General features: G+C 31.1%; 1 protein-coding gene across 1 annotated transcript in view; it reads left to right on the forward strand.

Annotated features, from left to right (window-relative positions):
- The window catches only part of LOC142337978 (muscarinic acetylcholine receptor M2-like), a 115154-nt gene that overhangs the window by 25047 nt on the left and 67185 nt on the right, over positions 1 to 22922 (forward strand). The window lies entirely within an intron of this gene.

A 22922-nucleotide genomic window follows, 5' to 3' on the forward strand; every position in this document is an offset into this window, starting at 1 on the left:
ACCCAAACTGTCCAGGGTCCCAGTTAATCTGTGCAGTTTCCTGTCAGTCCACACCAACTGGTCTTAAGCTCTCGAAATTTGGCGTTTCTTATAACCCGTTCTCAGGTTCTTTTTTGTTCCTCAAGGCTTCATTTCTCGATCCAAATATACGTTGAACAAGTAGAGCTTCTTGTCAAGCTATGTCAAGCTTATCTTATGCGCAATTTACATTTGCTCTCTCTCTCTCTCTCTCTCTCTCGACCTTCTAACACTCCCCCTTAAATTGCGCATCCTCTCTTTCACAATTTCTAACTATCTTGTCTCTCTTTTTGTGGTTAAGCTCAGAGACTAGGGTCTGGGCCCATAACCTGTTAGAGAGTCTATTCAAGTTGTTTTCAGGATCCCTGCAAATACGCCGCTCCCAGATTCGAGATTTTATAGTTGGGCAGTTGCACTTGCTTAATCATTTAAAGCATGTCCACTTTTCAATAGATATACCACGGGATATAATTTTTCTCTCAATTATCTGGGTCTCGGTATTAAGCCGACCAATATTTATACGCGTCAAAGCGGCTTTTTTTATAAAAGAGAGCTTTTTTCTAAAATTTTTCAGCTTCCATTGATATTAATTTTAAGGTTTATGACGGTGATGTTGTGAAAATTCATTTTAAATTGCTGAAAAAAACTCTCTGCTTGACGCTGTGATTGTCAGCAGGAACAACGGCAAGATAATTATTCATCGTCTTGCAATTTTTTCACGACGACTATGCTCTTTGTAAATATGAAACTTATCTGAACATGTTTGGGCATGAAAAACATATGTTTATGCTGAGCTGAGCGTATTTAAGTTCTTCTATTCAAGATGAAATTAATATATTACACCTAAGTTTCTTACATTCCCGGGTCGAGGCTTGGCGGTGAATTTTGTAAGAAATGCGGTGAAATGCGGTGAAAAAAAATAATTTTCACCGCGTATTTCTTACATCTTTTTGCAGTGAATGCGGTGAATCGCGGTGAATTCTTTATTTTCACCGCGTTCTCAGTATTCCTACAAAAAAGAAGCTTCCTTACACGGATTTCAACCTGTTACCTCCTGCATGCCTTCAACTTCTTAGTTCACTGCGCCAACTGTCACTTAGTTCTCTGATTTTTCTTGTGAATTTAAATCAGATTCAGTAAACGTTGGAAAGCCAATGCGGTGAATTTTTGTAAGAAATGGGGTGAAATATGGTGAATTAATTTTTTTTCACCGCATTCACCGTAATCACCGCATTTCTTACAAAAATTCACCGCATTTCTTACAAAAATTCATCCGAAAACCGCGACCCGGGTTTTATCTCTTAAAACATACGCAACCATTTAACTAGAATTTTCAGTTGTATTTTAAATTATTTAAATTCATTTAAATACATGAATGAAAACACCGAAAACTATTTTGCTTTTATTTTCGATAGCAATGCCCTACGATTTTCTTTAATGACCTAGCAGTTTTTGATTGAAACTGAGCCCCTCAGGTATCACAATCTTTTCATTTGACAAAAATTAAAGCAACCAGTTTTTTGTTAACCCGTTACGTTTGTTTCACAGTTTTTCTCTTTAAGCAAACTTATAAACTCTATAAAATCATTAAAATCTGCCAAGATTCCGCCGTCATCTTTCGTTCTAAACAATTAAATCGGAAGAAATTTTCTTGTAAAGTTATTAACAAATAAACGAAAACACACAAACTTTCAAAAAAGTTCAAATATTATCTCAAGATTTCTTTAAACATTTTTAATGTCCCGAGTATCTGCAGAAATGAGTTTCATGTGGTTTTAGATTTCATTCGTAAGAATAACCTCAAATAATCGTTTTATGAACAATGAGTCCATCAGAAGCTATAATGTCACACGATTGGGAAACTGCTATTTTAAATTTACTATTTTTCCAAACAATAAAAAACTAAGTTTTCGAACAAATCTTATATGTTGATAAAAATGCCAAAAAAACAAACGGCTATGTGAGAAATTGCTCAAATACCCCAGAATTTGGGACATTGAGAAATTTTCTGATTTTTCCCAGATTCAGAATTTGAGAAATTGAGAATATCTGTATCTGCTGTATACTAGTTACGGTGCTAGGAAAATTGGCCGACAGGGCGTTTAGCCGACAAGGAAAAAATGAGAAATTTAGCCGACAGTTTTATCATAATTGGTAATAAAAGTTCATAATTGGTCCATAAATCAGTAGTTCGGTTGTGATAGATTCATATCAAGTCCCACGGGCCGCTGAGGCATGGCCATGGCCCGCGAGGCATGGCCAGATGCGGTAAAATACGGTCCGACCACGCATGGACCTTCGTTACACTAGTTGATAAAAAAACTGCGGTCCGCTTTGTCCGCTTACGAAATAGTGTTTTAAATTGGCCAATCACAGCTTCAGAATAAGTTTTATTGCTCATTTTACTTAAATTGTCGGTTAAATTTCTCATTTTTTGGTTGTCGGCTAAACGCCCTGTCGGCCAATACGGCGGCCACCACTAGTTACGTACGTTTGTACTGTTAGGACCTATTAGTCGTAGCACATCCGATTGCAGACTCGCCGGGGCAAATTTCTTTCATCCGCAAATTAACAAACATTATTATTTTTCGTACATTTGTTTGTTGTATTTAAATTTGATTCATTTTCATTACTTCAAAAGCCAAAGTTGCTTTTTAGATCCAGCACAATTTTCTATCCTATCCTATTCCATAAAACTCTATAAAAACGGGACTTTAGGTTTTCATTTCCCTGTTTCTTTTTCTTGCAAATCTGTTAGAACTCTGCCTCTTTGTCTACATGAATTGCTATATAGTGTTGAATTAAAATCGATTAAGTCGCGTCGCCATTCTGTCTTCGGACTATCCTATCTTGACCTGTTTAGTCTGTGATTCAAAGGGACTTTAGTACTTTCATTCTTGTCCAAGTCTATTTTATGAGAGAAGCTAAAAGATAACAAATCAATACTCCATTATCCAAACTGCTCATTTGTTGACATGAAGTGATAAGCCTATGTGGAAAAGAACATAGCTTAGCCGGGCAATTTTCAAGGGCATTTGTTCTGAAATTCCAGCTCATGATCGAGGCGCAATTTTTGAGATGGATCACAGTTGATGAGTTCGTTACTATTCCACGCGTTGTTGCAAATAAGGAAGAATTTATTGCTATAATTTTTTTTAGCCTGAATCAGGAAAATTATTCTGAATGAAATGGCAAACTATTCCAAAGCCTATTCTAGAAACATGTTATAAAAGATAATATATTTTAAAACTTATGTTTGCTGAGAAAAGCAGATTATATCTGTCAGTAAATAATGTGGAAGACGAGACTACAAAAAACAAAAACCATCCTTATATAAAACTAAAAAACTTTTACTAAAGAAAAAACAGATCGTTAGTGCTATAAGTAATAAAAACTATAAGCAATAAAAGATAAATTTGTATGGGTTTTCTTAGGCCTCTATACGACTTCAATCGAGCTTTCACTTTTGACCCTAAAAACACAAGCCAACAAAGAACAAAAGTAAAGGAAAAGGTCAAAACTTCGAAATGGTTTTCTAAAAATAAAGTGACATTATCAACACAAAGGCTTAAACTCTTGCTGGAAAACTTCATAGTGAGCCCTAAATGCCTCAACTCAACAACAATGGGATCTATCAAATGAGGTAGGACTAAACAAGGTGCAAAAGATATGGGAAGACTCATAATTTCTTTTTCGAAAGTAATTAAAAACACCTCTTAATAACAAAGAGTAGCTTTAGAGAGGAATACTATCTAGAGAGATAAAATCGAAAACGGGTGTTTAAATGACGCCATAAAACAAACTTCTCTGCTAAATCAAACATTTTTGTTGCAAAGGTTAATTGCTATCTTCATTTCGAAAAAGAGTTCTCATTTCAAAACATTATAGTTTTTTCTCTCTCTTGCCAATTCAAGCGTGATTATAGTTAGTAATCCGTTTGTCTTCTGTTAGAAACCAGGAAATTGAAAACAACGCCAACGGATCTTTAAAGCAGACGGAAATGAAAAAGCTAAGTGGTCTAAATATTTGCATCATCCGTCAAAAGTATCTGAAATTGAACACAAACTGATACCAAAAGGAACAAAAGTTACCATAAAAAATTTAAATCGGTAAAAACAGAAGCGCAGTTCCCGATCGTTTTTCTAGATTGTTGCGGTTTCAACTAGCCGCATTTGTTCCTTGTGAGGATTTTGTAAGGAGGTTTATTGCCAATAGTGTTTTTGAGAAGTATCCGGCATTTTTTGGTAAAATAACTAAATAACTGACTTGATGTTAGTTTGTAAGAAATAAAGGGGCAAACTATTAAAAAGCTAAAATGTTTTTTGCAAATGTGGTCAAACCTAGAAGTTCAGAAAACTTTTTGTCAAATTGGAAAATTAAATCAAAATACATCAGTCAACACGTATTAACTTGTTTTAGCATTATAAAGAAAATTTCAAAAAAGTGATCCGAAACAGAGAATTTCATCCGTTGTTGACAGGAACTTAAAGACTCGATGAATCCTCAGAAAAATATTTTTCTGAGGATTCATTTTTCTGATATTTTCTGATTATTTTTCTGACGAATTTTGATAAAGTACAATTTGAAACTGTTCTATGTTTGGCGGGATTTCTAACTATATCCCTAACAACTCTCTGCAAAAATTAACGGAACTAAAAAACCAGTTGAGCCTGCAAGTGGTTAAAGAACTTTTGCGGTGTAGTGCATCCTAGCTAGCATTGAAGTTAGCTATTCGAATGATCTGGCTAAAAAGTCAAATGCTTGGAAACCCGGCAGATCGTTATCATTAAACGTTGCCAATAAACGTTGGAACGTTGCCAGGAGTTGGTTGTGCAGAGTAAATAAACAGATTGCTATTGCTCTCGTTTATTGTGCATATTGACTTCATTCATTTAACTTTCAGACTCCTTTCTAAGTCTAAAACAATCAGAACATAATTTTCCAAGCACAAAAAATTCTTAAAAAATTGCGGGTCAGATTTTTCAAAGCAGTTACTATTTTACTGAACTTAAGTACAATTGAACTGCAATTAAGATTTATGATAAAATTTTTACGAAAACGTTTACTAACTTTTCCAATTCTTTCAGACTAAAAAACAAAACCTAAGGTACGGATAGGAATTTAAGACAATAAACTAAGATAACGTTTTTTAAGGCATTAGTTGAAAATTTTTGTCAAGAGTGAAGCTTTCTTAATGTCAAACGCTTTGAATGTTTTTTTTATCTTAGGACCGCCGTTTCAAGTAATATTTTAGTTCCCTTTGCCATCGTCAAGTTTTATTTTTAGCTTCAAGTGGTTCTTATAGCAACAAAAGGGGAGTGTTTCTTAATTTACAATGTTTACACGATAAGGAAGGGTTTCAGGATTACTTTCACCATAGTAATGAATTGATTTACAGGTTTTAAATATTGTTTATTGTAGTTCACGCATTCTTATCCCAAACTTAATTTCTGTGGTATTGACCAACGGATTAACCAAATTTTATTTATCCGTCTCAATTGTTATGACAGTACCTCGAAATTTTCGATCCTGAAATGTGAGATTTGCAGATATTGCTATTGACACAATCATTAATGACTTTCTGATTTCCATAATATAAGTGTTAATTATTACCGCGTCCAAATCGAAATTCCAGTCCCCACTTTTTGTCATATTTTCGTGTCTTCGAGATCAGAGCTGGATCAGAGGGTTGTTTATAGTGAGCTTCCGTTTTATTACTATGTGAGGAATGACGTTAATCCTCTAAGTCGAGGGGCTGGACATAGTCTGGTTTAATGTAACTGGATCAAAGTCTGAAGTTACGACCAGAGACGCTCCAATGTTCAGGTCTCAATAGTCATGCTAGTTGTAAAGCTACGACAACCTTGAAATAATTCCGTATCGATATTCGCGAGCCGCGGCCTTGAAATGCAGGCGGAGATTTTGCCAGTGTCAGCCTCAGGTGTGCGTAATGATCAGACCCATCCAGACGGTGATCACACACGATCAGACTCTTGAAGATGACTTAGGCTAAGGATCTACTTCACCAACCCCCCCCCCCCCCCCCGCAACGCAACCCTAGTTTTTTAATTGTATGCATGCGCACCTCAATCTGGGTTGAATATCTTTTTGAAGTTCTTTATTCTTGTTTTATCAAGCAACAATAAAGGCGCAAATAGTTTGAAATAAAAGACGAAAAGTTGTTCAATTCTTTTAAGAGCATTTTTTTCAATCGCCAACAATCACCTTCTATCAAATTTGAATTTGGCGTCCTAACGGAAATTTGGTCGAAACTTTTAGAGATGTTTTACCATACAAAACGCACCAAGGCAATTTTAACATTAGTATATGCTGATTTAAAAAATAACAGCAGGAACAACGTTTACATATATTGTAAATAAAATCTCCGAGCAATAAAATTCTAAGAATAGTTTGATAAATTTGGACACTACAACAATTGAGAAGAAAGAACAGAAATCATCGTAAAATTCTGGAAAGTTCCAGTTTTCTTGGCAGATCGTTTTTCAGGTCAAATGCCATTCAAATTGATTTTTGCTCAAACTGACTAAAACACTTGCTTTTGTCCATAATGGCGCATTTTTTTCAACCTGGTTAGCGCTCAAAATGAATTGAAGGAAGAAAACCCCTGCAATATGAGACATTAGACTTTGAAAATACGATAAATACTTTAAAATTTTAGCCTTCATAACAAACTTATGTGCTGTGGTTGTTGAGAAATTTTAAAAAAAAATACTTGCTGTCTTTATGCAAATTGCACACACAAAAAGAATTTGTAATGTTCTGAGGAATGAATAGGCAAAAACATTTTCATGAAAAAGGACGTTTATAAGATAAAGATTTGAATTCAGATGGCGGAAGATAAGAAACATTTATCATGAAGCAGTAATTCAATTCACTACCTTGGACACCATACGTGTCAAATGACTCTTTAGGAGGTGCCCAGAGAATCTATATAAACATGCAATTGTTCCTATTTTTCCATTTCAATTAAAACTATTTTCAGTTTAGCATTTCTGAGACATATTTGAACAACTTGATATTCTTTCTGTTCGTGTGGTTTTATATATCTACTTAGATTTTTGACCAAATATCAAAAACAGCCAGCAGAGTACTTTAAGCGTAAAATTTCAGAACAAAAGGAATTACTGAAAACTTTACGAACAACGTTTTCGACAAGATGATTCTATATAATTATAAGACGTCATCAGGGAATAAGTATCTCCCGGATAAAATCAAAGTACTCAAGATCAAAGTACCGTTTTTCAATATTTGGTAATTCGAAAAATTATTTTTATTTTACTGGCTACTTTTCTTTCAGATTTAGAAACATCAAGAGACTCCACTGAAAAACTACAATGAAAAGCTTCAAAATATTAGCTTTGTAAAGAACTACATTTAATAAAGGATTCATAGGCATTAAAATGTGAGAAATAGAAAAACTTCAAAAGTTTTAGGCCCTAGTTTTTTCGCAAGATATAATCAACCTGGAAATGTTGTTCTAGGTGTTTTTCAACATTTCAAGAGCTTTTCGGTTACACTTTTTCAAGTCTCTTTAAAGACATTGACTGATACAATTCTTTAGAGAAAAAAAAAGATTTATTTTTGTTCCATCTCGCTATCCCAATATTGCATCTTAAAAAGTAAATTTTTGCAATAGTATTTCCATCGACTAATAAGATTAGACTCAAGCCAAGATAAAAAAAACTTTGACTGAACCAATAAAAAATTGTTTTGTTTTTTTTCGCTTTTTTTACAGATTTGTACGTGATCGTTTGAAATCCAGAGAAAAAAGCGCGAAAAGTAAAAAAAAAAAATCTTGGACAATTTCAAAGATACTAAATTGACCAGAGTTGGCTGAGCAAAAAGAAAGTTTCATAGAGTCATAATTCAGGAGTCATAATCTGTTCTGCTGGGATACACAACATGCGTGGTGTCGATAACGAACAATTATCCCAAAAAGTATTTTTTTCGTACCACAATTTCTTAAAAGAAATCATTGTTAACTTGGTGATTTGTCTTAGATTTCTTAGATCGGTGAAATTCGCGTTCAATTTTTGTAGATCTTTTTCTAATATTCAGGACATTTTGAGCTCAAGATACTCAATAAAACCTTTGATCATAAGACTTAGGGAAATTTTTTTTAGTTATCATAAGGTTTAATAACGAGTCCAATTTTTCATTTTTAGAGACAACCAATCTGGCGTCTAGATTATGTCAGAAATTTTACCTTGAAAGGAGTCGGTTTTTTACTCAAACTATCTTATCTGTTTGAGACATTTTAGACGAATAATTAGCTTAACTGTCTGTTAGAAGTACCCGACCAATTTCAATGATTAAAGCGTCAATTTATGGATCTCAAATTGCGCGACCATCAAAGCACAGGGCATACTATTGACCATTTGCAGTAAATCTTTGTTTCCAAATTGAAAATAAACATCTAACGGAAGCATATTAATTTAGGGTAAATTTATCAGACGTCACAAATATTTATTAGAAGTAGGATTAAAGTGTACTGAAATGTTCCGTGTTTAAGTTTCAGTTCTTCTACAGAGCATGTGAACAAAGCAATTTAACAAAAGTATTTTTGTACAATGCTTCATTGAAAAGAGAATAGAAAATATTTCAAGATAATTTGAACACCTTCTTTTAGCAATTCCCGACAGGGTACGCCTCTGTTCCTAAATTGCTATTTGTCAACAACTAAAAACACACCTCCACAAGAGCGATATTCCCACAAAAATCAATCCTCAACTCATGAAAAGACCCGAATCGACCTATTAATAGAACATGCTCTTCCTTAATTTGTTATGAAACGACTTTACTTGGACCCATGAAAAGACTTTACCTAGGAGGTGGACCGTGTATTTATAGTCAATATTGGACCCCCCTACTAGAATTATAAAGTCTTTTCATAAATCGAGGTCTAAACCTAGGAACACCTAAAAACACAACTCCGCAAGAGCTAAGTGCAAATACACATACACATACGCATACATAGTCACCGAAAGTCTGGACATAAGAAAGAAGACTGGTCTGATCTAATCATCAACGAACAACAGGTGTTCAGACAAGAAAAAGTTACTGAGCCCTATATAACTGATGGGTTTCTTAGAAAGATACTATAAAGTTATGGAAAATAACTTTTTTTCAATCTGCTTTAATTTTGTGTTTGATATTAAAAAGGACACGAAAGAACAAAAAGGAAGGCCTATCTTAAACAAATCGAAGGGCACTATACTAGTAAAGTTGATTAGTTATAGGTAAATACCAGTACTTATGGGTACAACAAAAAATCAAGCTGAAATAATTTTTGAAACTGTTGTGAAATGAAATGAAAATGACTCAAAACTTGAAGACTTATTTTTAAACCAAACGTTTCTGAGTAATAAGATCGCTTTGTATAAATTTTTAAATGTGACAATTAATACAAACTTTTATATGGCTGTGGATGAGGTCTACGACCCCGGGAAGGTATTAGCCAGACCAACTTACATCACGTACAATTTCTGCGATTCGACACAACTCAATGGTCTAGTAAAAATTTTGGTCGGAGATTCTATTTGATGAAGATTAAATTTTAATTGCCCAGTCTGGCCAGCGCCCAGATGTACCGATGCCCCGATTGCCCCAATAACCAAAGCCCCGATGTCCAGACCGACAACCAAAGCCCTGAGGTTCAGACAAAAAAGTATTAATGTATGCCGAAGTGACTGTTTTTGTGAATAACAAAAGATCGTTAGTAACTATCAGAAACATTAGAAACTATCGACCACTTCACCAAATTAATTTTTGCATTTTTTTCTCCGCTAAAAACAAATAAAACAATAATTGTAAATATTTAGTTAGCTTTTACATATTGGACAAAAAAATGAATCAAAAAGTTTAGTTCTAAATATTTAGTTAACTTTTACACATTGGACAAAAAATTTAAGCAATAAGTTTTTGTCCGCGCCCCATCTGTTTGGCCAAGTCAGTACCCAGTTTTTTGTATGTCGCTCTGGGCCCCTTGTCCGCGAGTTGAGTCCGTGAAAAATTGACTGGGGCAGTTGACCTCATTCCTGGTGGTCACCTAATAACCAATATGAAATCGGTTGCCTATATGAAATCAAATCAGGTACAAAAATCAGATTACAAGTTCTAGAAGTTTGCAACCAACACGGAACTAACATTAGTCATCTCAGTCCCTCTTTTCAGCTCTAGAATTTATTCTTCGATATATATCTATTTTTGTATAATTATTGAAAGCTCTTGCCTCCAAAATAAATGAAAATTTTATCAAAAGCAATATTCGAGTGCAGACCTCATTGACCTTGGACTGGCTCAGTTTTCAGAAAAAATTAGTGGATAAAACAAGGAAACCAGCCACCAGTAAATTTGACCCTTTCTCTTAACGCTAATCGCGCATGTCGAATCGGGCCAAATTTTACTGCTAACTGGTTTCCTTGTTTTATCCACTACTACATATTCACTCTAAGTCTAGCATTAATTTATGAAATGGCTTATTTCTAAAAAATAATAATAAGCTCGCTTACAAATTCACCATTTTTTCGTTTTTTCACACTTTTATGTTAAATCTTTCAGAATATTCCTCGAATCTATCTTTGGTATGTGTATATCTATATCTATGTAAATAAATACATAATCTACACTTAAAATTTTTAAATCTAAATCCGCTGATGTGTTGAATTTCATTACACATAATACAAGTTATATATAGAATAGGATCATTATAATGTATATTCATATGATTAATATAATATCTGTTCTTAAAGAAACCCTTACAGATATAACATTCAAATAAACTATCTAAACATTTATCACAACATTTTCTCCATGATTTATTTTTACAACCACCACATTTTACTGATGTAGACATTTTAATTTGTATGTTTTCAAAAATGAATTTTTGGCCAAAAAAAATAAAGATGTCTAAAGTAGAAAACGTAAACTTTTGTTATATTTATGATTTGGCCTTTGAAACAAGGAAACAATTTATCAAACATAATTTAAGTGATGAACACTTAAACAGGGCGAGAAAGGAGTATGAGGATGAAGTGGAAGATGAAACTAAAATCAGATGAAGATGACTACGTTCTCAGACCTAAAGATAATACTAAGGATATTATTAAAACTAAAACTGAAACTAAAACTAAAGGTGATGATACTATCTACACCAGAATTAAGTATGAGTGTAAAGAATGTCATGAAGAATTTAGGAAAAAAATAGCGCTAACTACTGATTCATATAGTCTTTATCGCAAGTATCTAGAAAACACAGAATACTTTGATTTAAACTCTAGCCAGAACATGAGAGAATTTTATATTACTGATAAAGCTGGAAATTGCATTGAACACATAGACGAAGCCATTAATAACTCTTTAGAAGAAAATAAAAACTGTTACCAGTATAGAAAAGTTAAGAGTGTTAAAAATAAGGTCACAGCTGAGTGTGAGTACAAAAAGAGAACCAAAGAAGAAGTTAAAACTACTAAAATTTTTTTCAACACTGACTATATTAGTAATAACGCAATATATGAAAATGGAGACTTCACACAATGGTTAAACTTTGAAAAGGAAATATATGAGGTTTATGGCTATGTCTTTGAGTTTCTCGGATTAAGAAGTATTCAGATAAATATTGAACCACCTAAAGCATCTATTGGTAGTTATATAGATTTACCTCCCGATCTCAAAAACTCTAAATCAATATTGAATATACGTAGTTATAAATACAACTGCTTGCAACTGACTATTACTGCTTGGCTATATCCTACCATGCACCACGCAACACGTGAAAGTAAATACCAGAATAAACTAATTGCGCCAAGACAACAACATGAAGATGACTTCGGATATATATTAAGAATACAAAAATTGTACAATATTAATATTTGGGTATACACACCTCGTGGGGGGGGTGGTAAAGTAGAATTGTTTAAACCAGTGGATGATTTTGATAAAGATAGAAAAGATGTCAGATCATTGGTTTGGGGAGACGGTACTACAGAAAACTGTGCTCTAATTAAAAACATAGAAACCTTGTTCGAACGACCAAATAAAAATAACATTAAATATTATTATTGTGATAGATGTACTTATTGGTTTCATTCAAAAATTAAATACGACAAACATGAATGTAACAACTCCTTCAAAACCGAGGTTGTTTGTCCCAAGAAGAAGAAAATTACTTTTATAAATGAACACAAACGTCAGAATATAAAAAACATTATAACTGCTGATATAGAATGTTGCTTTGTTGAAGTCGCAACTAATGACTGTAAATATGTAATAGCTGAACACATACCAATAAGTGTGGGTTACATCTGGCAGGGTAATTTCAAATACTACTTCGGTCTTGATTGTATCAAAAGATTTGCTAGTGATCTATTAGAAAAAGAAACTGAGAATAATTTCAAGCGCAACAAACAAATGATATTTAATGAAGAAGATCAATTATATCTTGAAACTAATAACACTTGCCATATCTGCAGTAAAACATGTTTTAATAAAGCAAGAGATCATTGTCATGAAACTGGTAAATGTAGAAGACCAGCATGTAGAATATGTAATCTGAGGTACAAACAACAAAACTTCATTCCTGTAATATTCCACAATGGCTCTGGCTATGACTTCAACCTACTATACAGCGAACTCTTTAAACAGAATAAAGATAAAGAAAAAGAGATAACATACCACTAGCTGCCAGTAAGTCTAATATGTTTAGTATTGGTTGTCTTATGCTCTTAGATAGTTATAACTTCTTAGCTATGCCTCTAGATCAGATGGCAAAGATATATCATTGTAAAACTAAAACATTATATCCATATAAACACTTTGGTTTGGACTCCTACCAAGAAGTTATAGGTAATCTAAAATTAGAAGACTTGAAATCCTCACTACATAATAAATTACCAAAACAAGAAGAAGTAGATAAATTTAATAAAGACAACAGTCATAAAACTGGTAAAGATCTAACTATAGAGTATTTACATAATGATGTGGAAATATTAGACTACTGTATGAATGAATATGTCAAAATAAGTATGAAAGAATTCAAGCTCAACCCACTACACTATGTAAGTCTACCGGGTTATAGTTTTGATTGTTGGTTAATGTCAAGCGGTGTTACATTAGATACATTGCAAGATAAACAAATGCTAGATGATTTTGTTGGAGCAAAGAGAGGTGGTATATGTGGAATAATGGGTGATAGATATATTAGTAATAATAACAGAAACATATGGTACATAGACGCAAACAACCTATATGGTTATGGAATGATGCAAAAATTATCTTATAAGGAATTCCAATTTACTACTACTACTCTAGATCCGCGAAGCGGGTTCCTCGATACAATATTGGATACTCTAGATGATATCGATCATGGTTACTATATAGTTTGTGATATTAATTATACTAATAGTTGTAAAGATAGAACAGAACAACTAGCACTAATGCCCGATAAGAGAAGTATAAATGATAATGAATTGGGATATCGAGAAAGAGACAAAGGTAAAACAAAAACAGAAAAATTCATCTTAGACCAAAACAACAAAACAGAATACATGGTTCATTATAGGATGTTAAAGTTCTATGTTAAGATGGGAGTAAAAGTAACAAAAATACATAGAGTAACTAAATTTAAACAAGATTATATATGTAGAGATTATATACAAAATAATACAAATAAAAGAGCAACAGCTAAAACTGAAGCGGAGAAGAATGTAAGGAAATTAATAAACAACTCCCTATATGGGAGAATGTGCATGTATCCCCTACACTTCCTTCAAAGTAAGTTCTTACATGATGAAGAAAAGATAATGAAAAGTATAAGTAAACCAACATTTAAGAATATAACTAGATATAGAGATTATAGCCAAATGGAATATATAACGAAAAAAATAGAATATGATTCTCCAGTATATGTAGGTGTTACTATCTTAGAATTAAGTAAATTACACATGTATGATGTATTCTATAATATTCTTCAACCATATCTCAAAGATCTACAACTCCACTATATGGATACTGATAGTTTTGTATTAAGTTATACTGAAGGTAAAGTTAGTGACGAGCACATAGATCTGTCCAATCTGGAGCCACCAACCGAAACTAATAATAAATTTCTAGGCAGATTCAAACATGAATTAGGTAGTAAAGTTATAGAAGAGTTTATAGCCCTTTCACCAAAGACATATAGTTTCAAAGACTATACTAAGAAAACTAAAGAGAAAGAAATAAAGAATTGTAACAATGCTAAACACGAGGAGTATTATAATGAACTTATGTATAACACGGAGAGAAAAGTAGATGAATGTAGAATACAAAAAGTTGGTGATAACATGACAGCAACAAAAACTAGTAAAAGAAGTCTAAACACATTTGACAATAAAAGATTTTATGTAAACAATTTTAAAAGCTATCCCCATGATGATTCATCTATTCAAAAGAGATCTAGTAAATAAGATTAATACTACTTCAGCAGAGTTAGATAATAGAGATATTAATGATAATAAATATAATAAAGACGTGTTAATAAATAAAATTTTCGAACTAACCACTAATGATGATAGAAAGTTAATTGAAGCCGCTATTAGATTATATAATGATCTGTGAAACAGCTTCGTTGATCTATAAATCTTAATAAAAATATAAACTGGTTAATAATATTCTATAACTTCCTAATAATAAAACGATCAATTACAAGTATTGCAACCCTCGGCTTAGTAGTTAGTATATTATAGATCATCATCTCTCCTAGATGTATTCCCAAATCACTATTTCCTTTAGTTAATTTGTTTTTGCTATATTCTAAAAATTTTATTATTTTACTGGTTTCCCATTCATCTATATAATTAGAATAACTTTAAATTATTATTTCATCATGCCAGGGACCCATAGCATGGTTTATAAACTCTTCCATAGTCCGATATTGTTTTCTAAAAGCTAAACATTTTTTTAACTCGGAGTAGTTTTCATCAAGAAAATTATCCATTTTTTCCTATTATTATAATTTTTCAAAATATAAAAAATGACTAGGCTAGATAAACCCATAGAATTAAATAAACTACAAAAACTAAACAGAAGAAATAGACTAGAAGATAAATTAAAACAACAAGAATATTATGGTGAAATAGAAGAGTTATTTGATCCTTTAACTAAAACAATCAGTGAAACTGCTTCACAGATAAATGCAAGCAATGAACAAATCATTAAGAGCAATAGATTGGCAAAATCAAGAGTTAGCAAAACAAACTAAGATGATAGAGCAAACAAGAAACAAGACATTAATGATACCTAATGAGGAAACTCGAGATAGACCAGGAATTATAGTAGATAAAGACACAGCCCACATTATTTATTCAATGACAAATCAACCTAACCCTCAAATACAGTTATCGTTTGGGGAGTTAGATATCGGTGAATTTAAAATGAAAGGAGTTAGAGTACTTTATCAAGAAAATACAATTATAGTTAGAGATAATATATATGAATTTTCAGATGGGTTTATTAACTTTCTCGCTAATCCGGGTGTAACATATGATGATAATATTGAGGAAGATGAAAACAAAATTAAAAGGTTTTTAAAGGATATTAGATATGATGTAGGAAAAGGGGATAAGAAAAGCCCTTGATATAGAACAATAAAACGTAAAATTGGGGTAAAAGATTATGTATTTGGCAGGGGTTTAAATAGCAATCTAATCTGCGAAGCAGGTTCCCTGATAGAAAGATTAGAAATATTAATACTAGAAACAAAAGCTGGTCATGTTGGATTATATGATGAAATGCTAGATATATCTAAGCAACTATTATCTATGAATATTATTAATCAAGAGCAACTAGATAAATTTGTTTTTAACTATGGTAAAAAATTAATGATGGAAAAACAACAACAACTATTAGCTGAAGAAGTATTCAGTCCTCAAATAACAAAGTTTAGAAGACAAAGAATAATACCATTATATAAAGATGAATCATGGTCAGCTGATTCAATTGATAAGTCATCTCTAAGTAAATACAATAATGATTAAAAGTTTATATTAACTGTTATAGATATATTCACAAAATATTCATGGGCTATTCCATTAAAGAATAAATCTGGTTTATCTATAGCTAATGGTTTTAAAATAGTATTAGGTGAAGATCCACAAGCTGGCTCTAAACATAGAAAACCAGAAAAGTTATGGGTAGATAGAGGTAGTGAGTTTTACAATAAAACATTTAAATCTTTAATTAAAGAATATGAAAAAATATACTAAATAATGCAGTCATAACCTATTATAATAATATTCATTCAACAATTAATATGACACCAGTTGATGCTTCTAATAATCCCGATAAGGTGAAATACTCATTCATTTATAGGAATATTAAACCTAAACTTAAAGTTGGTGATTATGTCAGAAATGCAGATAAGGGTAATATCTTCTCTAAGGGATGCACTTCTAATTGGAATAGAGAGTTGCTTAAAGTTAATGAGATTTTAAAAACACAACCACCAACTTATAAGATAGAAGATATGAATGGAAAGATAAAAGAAGGTAAGTATTATGAACAGGAATTATTAAAATCCGAGTTTGAATTTGAATCTAATAATAAAGTTTTAGAATCATTAAAAATAAATCTTTCTGTAAATAAATACAAAGATGACAAGAAATAGATTCAATCAGGCTAAACAAATCATCAAATATTAGTCTATATCACTGTCAATTATTCCTAGAAGATAATGATAATATTGATTTGAAGGATACCTATAAAATTACAAATGTACATCCTCCGATAGATGAAAAAGATGTTGTTAATAAAGAGTTTTGTGACAATAACTTATTATCTTCTAATAATAAAAAAGATATTTTAAGTAAAAACATAACTGAGCTAAGAAAAGGTGAATTTGATAAAGTCACAACTAAAACATTGCAACGAAATGAAACACAAGTTAATGATGAACTAATTAATGAGTTTATTGAATCAGCAAATGAAGTCACAAATACTGTTAACTTTTGTAATAAAGTTGCTGCTGATACTATCTCTAAATATAATCAATTAAAACAAGAAATTGACAATAATAAGTTTAATCAGAAAATTACTAACATACATTTAGATGATATGTTTACTAACGGTCTAAGAGAAATGAAAGAATGCAATAAATCTCTTAGAAAAGTTATAGTACATAATATAATAGCTATACTTTTAAAAATTAACTTTTAAAAAACTATTATTAGTTGATAATAAAGAGCAAGCAAGATTTGAGATGCATTATGGTTTTAAACAAGAAGATATAATGAAAGAAATAGAAAGATTTTTTACTAATGAAAATAAGCAAAGCTATGACGGAGTCCATGACCAATCCAACAGCACCGAGTGAGAGATTACTATGTCCAGATCTGTCTTCAGTATCAGAGCGGCTGATAAACGAAGAGATTCAAGCTAATAATAAATTTAACAACAATATTAACTTTATAAAAGATATTAGAAATTTTTATGGAACTGAAACTAATAACTATAATAAGAAGTTAAGTAGATATAAGCATTATATTAAGGTAGCTGAGATAACAGAAATAGTATTATCATCTATAGCCACAACTGCAACATCAACATCAGCTGCATTAACAGGTATAGGATTACCTTATTCTATACCAACAGCTTTTGCTACAGCAACTGTTTGTGGTTCATTATCGAAAACAATTGATACTAAAATAAGAAATAAAATTATAAAGTATTCACAAATGTATATTTTAAGTAAAAGGTTTAGCGACAAGTTTAATAAACTATATACTGAATCAAGGAATGATAATAAAATAGATAATGATGGGTATAATGAATTAGTGAAGGTATATGAGGTTTATAAGAAAAATCGGCGACGCCGCAACTCCGTTGACAAGAAAAACAAGCTGAGGTTTTTTTTAAACTGAAGTTATTAGTGTTTAGTTATAATAATGTATTTAGTAATAATAATATTAATATTAATTTATATCCGCGAAGCGGTTACACCGATCACGGAACCTGCTTGGCTTGCCACGAGCGGAGCTCGTTCGCAGATAGATAATATTAGAGCTAGTCTTAGTCTTAGTTATACCCATACCCATAGTTATATTTAAACTCTAATTTAATTAATTATCTCTTCTTAGTACCAAAATACACCCCCTTCCTTTTTTTACTGCCTTTATACCTTCACCAGTAGTTGCAAATTTAATTAAATCAGGTGTGACTGAAAAAGCAGCTCTAGGGTTTCTACTTGCAGCTGCACTTCCTATTTTACTTGCTATTTCTAATGCTCCTACTGGATTATTTGCAAATTTCTTTCCAAAGTCAACCGTAGCTTTACCAACACTTTTAAAGAAATCTTTCAATCCCTCAGCTTCTATTGTCGCATCAGATACTGTCATTGACTTATTCCTTCTACACTTTACACAATTACCCTTTAACATTTTAGTACCTTTTATGGAAACAAAACCTCTTATATTAATAGTAACACTATAATGTCTACCACCAACACAATATGAATTAGTTTTGAACTTATTTAAAAGACTCATTTCTATACATAAAAAATAATGCAAGTTAAAAAGTATAATCCCTTTGTTGTTATGAATAGGCCTAAGTCTAAAGCTAAGCCTAAGTCTAAACCAAATTTTGAAGCTGGAGGTTGGGGAACCAAGGGATAAGCCCCTTTATCTCTAGAGAATAAAAAGAAACTAGATATTATTTATGCTAGGGGTTTTGTTAAGACAAGTAAGAAATAGTTATAATTATAATTATGATTTAATATCAACTATCTTATTACCATCGCTATTAACACTAGTAACCTTTCTAGTTAATACTAATGCCTGACTTATAATATCCGCAACTGCAGCACTAAATTTGAAGTTAAGTTGTATTGGTTGTGGTCCTATATGATCACTTTGATATCTAGTATCGAATACATATATTCTATAACTGCTTTTGAATAATCTATAATTTATATATGGTTTTATATTATGTGGTAGCTCATTATAATCTTTATTAAAGCTAGCAATCTCTTTAAAAGCCTCATTATAATTATTAGCACCATAATTAATACTCATTCTATCCTTGGGATAAAACTCACTACCAATCTTACAATAACATTCAGTAACATTCATTATATGAAATGTACTTGCATCATGAGTTTGTTCATTAACATTATGATTTTCAAAATCAACTATTTTATATTGTGGTCTCTCCATACCACTTTCCATACCTAGATCAAACAAGAAGTTAGTAGCATTGGGTACATTCTTATAAATTGTCTTTCTTTCATAGTAACTAAAGTCTACATTATTCTTCTACTTAAACCCTTTTGCACAATAATTCTACTGCCATTACTAGGATCAATACTGGGCACACACCATGATATAATTCTAATTTCTATATTACCATCGTTATCAACTGCATCAGCACCAGCATTAACTCTAAATAGAGCTCTATCATTATTATTTCTTTTTAATATTAGTTTATATCCTAAACCATATATAATCTTTTCTAAATCATTTACAAAACCAAATAGATCACTCATCTTAATCACCATATACATATGGCCTCATTCTGCAGCAAAATGGTCACCTTTAAGTTGACTATCTCTATTGCCTTGATTTCTAACAAAACCATCTCATGTTCATCACCAATACCAGTTAATAACCTATACATCAATAGATTAGGATGACAATGATCTATATGTTCAATAGTCCTACCACCACTAGTTTCAAACTTAATTGAACTAAACAATGCCATCATACCATAAATAACTAATCTGATTCTCTTCTCTATTGAGTATGATATTAATATTAGTATTGATTGTATTCATTGTTGCCAGATTATTTGGTTTATATTTTATAATCTTACTTTTGTGTATATCATTATTATAACCATAGGTTGTATCCAAATTAAAATCCATTTTTATAAGATAAAAATTTAACTTTTAATTATAAGTAAGACTATAATTATGACTATAACCATAAACATAATCTAATATTTGAATATGAAAATTGACAGACAACTTAATTCTATATGAAATACACAAGATACATGAAGTTCTAACTACAACTACAGAAGAACACACACTTAACTTTCGAATGATAAAGCCAACAGAAAAATTTAATTTTAGTGAACCTATACTTAATACAACAAAATTAGGTCAGTTTAATAAATCAGTTTAAAATTCAGTGTTTAATGTAATTGGGAATAATAATAAATTTAGGTTCAATTCTTTAGATCGACAAATTTTCTCTGATACAAAATTATATATTATAACATCCGGTGCAAATGATTTATCTGAAATAGCAAAAATAATAAAAGAAGAAACTGAAGGTAATGTTATAATAGAAGTAGATAAAAATACAATGAAATGTAAAATGGAATTAAAACAAGGAGCACTTAGCATTGATGTAGAAATTTCAATAGGATCATCACTAGGATTTAGGAAAGTATTATATAGAGCAGGTACATATACATCTCAGAAAATTGTTGATATTATGGGTTTTAATACAATTAATATTCATTGTAATATTATATCTGGAGCTAAAGATAATGGTAAAGATACAGATATATTATATAAATTTAATCTAACTGAACCACCTGGTTATATGATCATAAATATTCCAACAAGTATATTATATCAAAAGGTAACTAAAGGTAGAATAGAAAATATAGAGTTTCATATTAAAGATGAGCATGGAAGACCTATAGACTTTAGTGGCGATGTAATAAGTTTTACTTTGCATTTGTGATAACAACTTCGTTGATCTGACGTAGTCATCTGGGCGAACCCCCATTTAGTGTAACAGCTAGGCAAAGCCTTGTTTTATTATAATCATAACATATTTGAAATAGTATTTTTTCTTTTAAAAAATGCTTAGTTTTAAATATGATGAATGTAAAAATAAGTCCTGGGCTCAAAGTTGTAATTGGTGTCAGGGCAAACCATATCAATGTTTTGTATGTAATAGAGTTATAGCATTTAGAGATGAACATAATCATTTACTAGAACATTTTAATAATCCCGATCAATATCGAACATGTAGAAAATATAAATTGTAAAAACTTATCTCCCAGTTTAGATTTAAACAATTATATTGTAGGTTATGTACATATTCACAGATTAGTATAGTTATAAATTATAATTAAACATAAATAAATAATTATAATTAAATATCTACAATACTCTCCGATCCCAATTAATTCTTAGTTTACCATTAACATTTTTATTTTTAATTATATCAATGACAATGTAATTATAAGGCTCTTTCCATACCTTATTACATATATTAGCAAAATCATTATAACTATGTTCAACATTATTAAAGAAATCTTGATATATAGATATGACGACTTTACCTCTTTGTTCAAATAAAATAAATAGATTACAATTCTCTCTAACACTCTGTCTATCTATTGTGAATAGATTTTGATTAAGATATATCAAATTACAATTATTATATCTACCCCTACAAAAGTATTCATTAATGACCGGCTCTTTGGATCTAACATCATCGAATATCATTAGTTTTTTTAAATCTTTGGGTAGTTTATCGGGAGATGGTAAATCTTTTATATCTTTAACAAACTCAATACTCTTTTGGGTTTATTCTCTCTAAACCTATATATTGATCACCAGTAGGTCCAATGATGTATAGCTTATCAAAATATATACTAGCCAGAATTAGTTTTTTAATAAGAATGTCTTACCACATTCACTAGGACCAGATATTATACATATAAAATTCTCTGGGAGTGTAGCTTCAGTAATTTTATTATTATCATTTAGCCATGATTGTAGATCTTCATTTATGTTTATAGAGATAGTGTTAGTAGGACATTCTTTATTGTTGGGTTTACTATTTTGATTTTTTTCATCAAATTGATATATAAAATTATCATTATCTGCGGAGCAGGTTGGCGTGCCACGAACTCCGTCCGTTCCCTGATTAGCAAAGCTACTTCGTAAATCATTATCAATTACATTATTATTATTAGCAAAGCTACTTCGTAGATCATTATCATTATCATTATTAGTAAAGCTACTTCGTAGATCATTATCTTTATCATTAACATTATCTTTAACACTATCATTATCTTTATCATTATCATTATCTTTATCATTATCCTTATCATTATCATTATCATTATCATTAACATTATCATTAACATTATCATTATCTGCGGAGCGGATTCCCTGATTAGCAAAGCTACTTTGTAGATCTTTACTACAACCCAAACGAAAACACTCATTACATATTTCAGGACATTTAACTTGATTAACTAGAATATTTAAAGCACTTTTAATTCTAAATCCTCTATCAATAAGATCGATCATATATAAACAATAAGCCCCACAATAAGATTCATCATATTGTTGTATTCTTTCATTAGAGCCTAGATCAACATATTCTTCTGGGAATAATGGTGGGGTTTCTACACCAAAACTATCAAAGTAATACACAAGACCACCTTCTCTTCTGATAACTAAAACCCAATGTGTGCCATCAGTTGGATGTAGATTTACAATAATGTTGAAATTATTATTGGCAAAGCCACTTCGTGGATCATTAAAACTATCTAGAGTCTCATCTCTCATTACAATTTCAATTTAATTTGGTGTTAGACTTATATCTTTTCCTATATCTTTTATTCTGATATCACTCATAGCATTATTATCAATATTAAATTTATTATTGAATTCCTCAAAAGTTAGGATAAGCATTTTTATATATAAACTTTATATATAAAAATGGATAAAGGAGGTATACTTTATATTTTTATTATCATAATTGCAATTTGTTTTATATATTATAATTCAATACCAAGTTTATATACAAAACTAGAAGAAAGCTCTGGTGGATTTTTGAATAGGAGTCTAGTTAGATTTGAATATGAAAAGTCACCATTAC

Source organism: Convolutriloba macropyga, chromosome 4, assembly GCF_964194025.1.
Source record: "Convolutriloba macropyga chromosome 4, txConMacr16.3, whole genome shotgun sequence".
Classification (NCBI taxonomy): domain Eukaryota; kingdom Metazoa; phylum Xenacoelomorpha; order Acoela; family Convolutidae; genus Convolutriloba; species Convolutriloba macropyga.